The following is a 6,000-nucleotide window of genomic DNA, read 5'->3' as shown; positions in this document are numbered from 1 at the left end:
ATTACACGTGCAGTAGCTATTACACATGTAGTAGTAGCTACTATACATGTAGTAGTAGCTACTACACGTGTAGTAGCTACTACTACACGTGTAGTAGAAGCTACTACCACACATATAGTAGTAGCTGCTATGCATGTGGTAGCTACTACTACACGTGTAGCTACTACTACACGTGTAGTAGCTACCACATGCATAGCAGCTACTACTATATGTGTGGTAGTAGCTTCTACTACACGTGTAGTAGTAGCTACTACACGTGTAGTAGTGTAGTAGTAGCTACTATGCATGTGGTAGCTACGGGCCTCGCACTTTCAAGGGCCCCGCGCTAAACGCTTTAAAGCTATCGATTCCGGTTCAGTGATTATGCACTTGCTCTATTACTATAGTACTATACCGCCTTCGACTATTATGAACGACTGGGTGTTTAACGTGAGAGATTTGTCGTTATTATCCGGCTGTATAGCAAATGAAAAAATGCAATTACTTTACTATGCAAGTTAAACATTTGTGTTTTATTATTTACGTGTTTTTAAAATATTATTTAGGGCCCGTTTATAACATCGTGCTACAGGTCCCGCACCGAGCCTCATCCGGCACTGCAGTGAGCGTCAATTCGTGGATGCGTGGGATCCACGCGCATGGCGCTAACCACTGCGCCACCGCTCCCCAACGCGGTTGTCTGGGGGGGAGCCCCACCCCCCCTGCCCCCCCTCCCGTCCCCACCCCCCCCTGCCCCCCCCGCCCCCCCCTCCCGCCCCCACCCGCGGAGCGCGCGTGAGATATGGAAGCTCATCACCACCACCATCACCAACACAGCAACATCACCATCACCAACACAACAACATCACCATCACCAACACAGCAACATCACCATCACCAACACAGCAACATCACCATCACCAACGCAGCAACATCACCAACACAGCAACATCACCATCACCAACACAACAACATCACCATCACCAACACAACAACATCACCATCACCAACACAGCAACATCACCAACACAACAACATCACTATCACCAACACCAACACAGCAACATCACCATCACCAACACAGCAACATCACCATCACCAACACAACAACATCACCATCACCAACACAACAACATCACCATCACCAACACAGCAACATCACCATCACCAAGACAGCAACATCACCATCACCAACACAACAACATCACCATCACCAACACCAACACAGCAACATCACCATCACCAACACAGCAACATCACCATCACCAACACAACAACATCACCATCACCAACACAGCAACATCACCATCACCAACACAGCAACATCACCAACACCAACAACATCACCACCACCATCACAGAACACCATCAACATCATCACCACATCGTACAACACCATCATCACCACCACCAGCGAAGGATCATCTGAGCCGGTCGTGGGCTTCCCCTAGGTCTACTCAGCCTCAATTGAGTAACCGGGATCGGTTTGTATTAAAAACAATCGGCAGTGTGGGGAGAGACAAAGGCGGCCGGGCGTGCGTGGTGCTGGCTGGCGACGTGAGCCTTGTTGCTGTGCTCGCCACCAGCACTTGACCCAACAGCCCCCTAAAGGCTACACGGGGGATCATCTGAGCCGGTCGTGGGCTTCCCCTAGGTCTACTCAGCCTCAATTGAGTAACCGGGATCGGTTTGTATTAAAAACAATCGGCAGTGTGGGGAGAGACAAAGGCGGCCGGGCGTGCGTGGTGCTGGCTGGCGACGTGAGCCTTGTTGCTGTGCTCGCCACCAGCACTTGACCCAACAGCCCCCTAAAGGCTACACGGGGGACCTTTGCCTTTGTCGGATGACACTGATGATGATGGTGATCATCATCATCATCATCACGCTGCGATTTAGCCTCTTGAGCAATGTAAGTCGGAGCCCCCCCCCTCATCCCCCTAGCCCCCCCCCTCCTCCTGCACCTCCATCGCTACCCCCCCCTCCACCCCCACCGGTACCCCCCTCCCCACTCCCACATCCCACACCCTCCCCTACCCCCCTCCCACATCCCCCCCACCCCCATCCCACCCCCCTCCCACCCCCCTCCCACATCCCCCCCCTCCCAGACCCCCCCCCCACATCCCCCCTCCTACACTCCCCCCCTCCACCGCCACCGGTACCCCCCTCCCACATCCCCCCTCCCACATCCCCCCAGCCCCCCCCCCCCCCCCAGCAATGTAACCACGGCAACCGGTCCCCGACTCTAAATTACGAGCGGCACTCATTACCCACGCAGCGCGCGGCGGGGTTCATTACCGAGAGGCGAGCATTCATCAGCCGACGTTCCGCGCCCGGGGCCTCCTGCAGGAATAATGATGGGGAGTGGTGGTGGTGGTGGTGCTGGTGCGTAACGCGAACGGGCACAAGCGTGGCGGGGTGGCTATTGCGGCGCTGGTGCCAGGCTAGGTGCTTGTGTGCGTGTCGATGTACACACAAGATCAAGGTAGACCCGTGTCGCCTTGACAGACTGGGGGGGCGAGCGCTGTTCGTCGCCAGTAGCAGCACCTATGGAGGCCGGCTCATACACACACACAGACACACACACACAGACACACACACAGACACACACACACAGACACACACACAGACACACACACAGACACACACAGACACACACACAGACACACACACAGACACACACACAGACATGCACACACAGACATGCATACAGACATGCACACAGACACAGACACACACACAGACACACACACAGACATGCACACAGACACACACATAGACATGCACACACACACAGACAGACACACACACACAGACACACACACAGACACACACACAGACACACACAGACACACACGCACACAACAACAACCGCCATTCGCCACTCAGTGGCGGTGACGTAACCACGACGCTTGTGCCAAGCTATGTGCACCTTGAGGCCACGTGAAGTGTCGAACGCCCGCTGGCAGGAGGTAACGGGGCAGACCCAGGCGCCACAGGTCGACTGACTTAGATGACTGAGATGACTGGTTGATGCACCACCTGTGCCCCCTACTGTGCCAACCTGCTGTGCTTTAGCCACCCGGCGCTCCGCTCGTTGTTGTGAGCGTCGTTCCTCCGCCCTCCGTCGTTGTTGGAGGGCGACTACCTCCAACTGCCCAGTAGCATCCTTCACGAGCCTCCTCCACAGAGGCCGATCTTGACACCGCTGGTGCCAGTCACCGGCAAGTCCACTCAGCTCCACATCCTCCTGTACCACATCACTCCATCTCTTCTCTAGCCCGTGCTGCGCCCGTTTAGCCCCTTCGATCCGGCCGAACAAAAGCTGTCTAGGCATGCGGTGATTGGGCATGCGGGCTACATGACCCAGCCAACGCAGCCTTGCCTGCCGGAAGAGCTCACCGATGGGACTTTGACCAGATCTTTCAAGGATTTGTGAGCTCCTCACATAATCCAGCCTGGTTAAACCCAGGATGGATCGTTGGCAGGCCAGCCTAAATGTTTCTAACCGGCGGAGATGTTCCATTAGGGGGGTCCACGTTTAGCAAGCGTAGAGAAGGGAAGGAATGACTGTGGTCAAGAAGACCTGAAGCTTCGTGCGGAGCGACAGACCAGGTAGCTTGCACACAGCGTTAGTTTTGGTGGGGCTGATGGTAAGGCCCCACCTCTTAGTGGCAAGCTCTAGGTTTAGCAGAAGCGCCTTCAACTCCTCCGCTGAGTGAGCAGCGATTACCAGATCATCGGCATACATAACGTGGTTGAGCAATAGGGAGCCATCCCTTGACCGCACCCGGGCATCGATCAGCCTCCCATTATATCTGTACCATATGGAGATTCCCCCGGTACAGCTATTGAAGGCTTCACGAACTACGTGGTCAATATAGATGTTGAATAATGGGGGAGCCAGAGGACATCCCTGTCGCACCCCAAGGTGTACAGGGAATGGCTCTGACGTAGTTTTACCCGGGCCCGCTCACCATCATGAAGGTCCTTAATGATCGTGAGCAGAGGGTCAGGGACTCCGAAAGCACGAAGAACAACCCAGAGCCCAGGCCTACTGATGGCATCATAGGCTTGACCATGTCAATAAAGCAGAGATGTAGGTCTTGTTGGAATTTCCTACACATCTGCTGTAGCAGACGGACGGAAAATATGGCATCTGTGCAGGACTGCCCTTTCCTGAAACCGCAGTGGGGCTCCGCAAGCCTCTCCTCAGCGTGCTTGGCAAGGCGATGTTGAATAATCCTTGCCAGGACCTTTCCAAGCACACTGAGGAATGAGATGCCCCTGTAGTTGTTACAGTCTGTGCGGTCCCCCTTCTTAAAGAGGGGGACCACCAGGACATCCTTCCAGTCCTGCGGAACCCGTCTAGTGGTCCAGACTGTTGTTATGATGTCATGTAGGGGAATCTGTGCACAAACGCCACCCTCCCTCAGCATTTCGCTTGGGAGATCATCTCTGCCCGGTGCCTTTCCTGGTCTCAGACTCTGGATTGCCTTTAGTACTTCCTCAACAGATGGCACCTCAGCCAGCCACTCGCAAGGGGTGACTTCTTCAAATATTTTAGGCACCGCAGCCTCCGCAGGGTCATTCCCACTTTGTCGCACGATGTTTCCCATGTCGAGGGATTTCCCCTCCCCCAGGACTTCACAGATATGCTCAGCAAATCTGCAAACCTGTTCCTGGGGGTCGGAGATTTGATAACCGTTTTTTGATGGAGTTAAATAGGGATTTGTGATCGCGGGCCATTGAGGCAGACTACATCTCCACAGAAACCCGCGACCACCACCCATCCTTGCAGCGCCTCACGGCTCTCCGAACCTCCGAGCGAAGGCTGCGGCAAGACTCATTCTCTGACGTGGGATGCTGTAAAGGAAGAGAGTGGGCCTGTCGCTTTTTATCAACTATCCTGAACACCTCCTCTGTCAGCCAGGGTCTCTGGGGAGGTCTGGACCGCGTACCCAAAGCACACACAGACAGACACACACAGACATGCACACAGACATACACACCTACACACACAGACATACACGCAGACATGTACACAGACATACACACGTACACACACATATACACACGTACACACACAGACATACACACAGACAACAAAGACACAGACATACACACAGACACACACAAATACACACACAGACACACACGTACAAAGACAAAGATAGCCCTATAGCCTTAACAGACTGTAGGGGCAAGTGCTGTTAGCGAGCAGCACCTAAGAAGGCCGGCACGGTGCACGAGGGGGCTGCGCCGGCAGCACCACGCCCGGCCGCCTTTGTCTCCCCAGTGGCGCCAGCACCGATTCGTATAATCGCCACCGTTGTTGAGCCGGAATCGAACCCTGGACCGCCAGGTTTGCGTAGCGCAGCGCGCTAACCGCTGCTCCACCGCTCCCCAGCTGACGCACGCGAGCGAGTGAATCGGGGGGGTGGTGGTGGTGGTGGTTTGTGCTCTCTTCGTCACATCTCTGGAGTCTAGCGGCGATGAGATCTGAGCCTCTGATACGGACAAAGATCACTCCCAGGGCATCCCACAAAGCCCCACGCCACAGCCCCACACGCACACAGCCACACACACACAGCCACACACACACAGCCACACACACACAGCCACACACACACAGCCACACATACACAGCCCCACACAACAACAACCGCCATTAAGTGGCGATGACGTCACCACGACGCTTGTGCCAGGCCATGTGCACCTTGAGGCCACGTGAAGTGTCGAACGCCCGCGGGCAGGAGGTCACGGGGCAGACCCAGGTGCCACGGGTCGACTGACTGAGATGACAGGCTGATGCACCACCTGTGCCCCCTGCTGTGCCAAGCTGCTGTGCTTTATCCACCCGGCGCTCCGCTTGTTGTTGTGAGCGTCGCTCCTCCGCCCTCCGTTGTTGATAGAGGGCGACTGCCTCCAACTGCCCAATAGCGTCCTTCACGAGCCTCCTCCAGAGGCCGATCTTGACACCGCTGGTACCAGTCATCGGCAAGTCCACTCAGTTCCACGTCC

This window comes from Petromyzon marinus, chromosome 61, assembly GCF_048934315.1.
Source record: "Petromyzon marinus isolate PM22_M1 ecotype Great Lakes invasive population chromosome 61, UKy_Petmar_22M1.pri1.0, whole genome shotgun sequence".
Taxonomy (NCBI): Eukaryota; Metazoa; Chordata; class Hyperoartia; order Petromyzontiformes; family Petromyzontidae; genus Petromyzon; species Petromyzon marinus.
The sequence above is the reverse complement of the archived record's forward strand: the minus strand, read 5'-3'. Positions refer to the sequence as shown.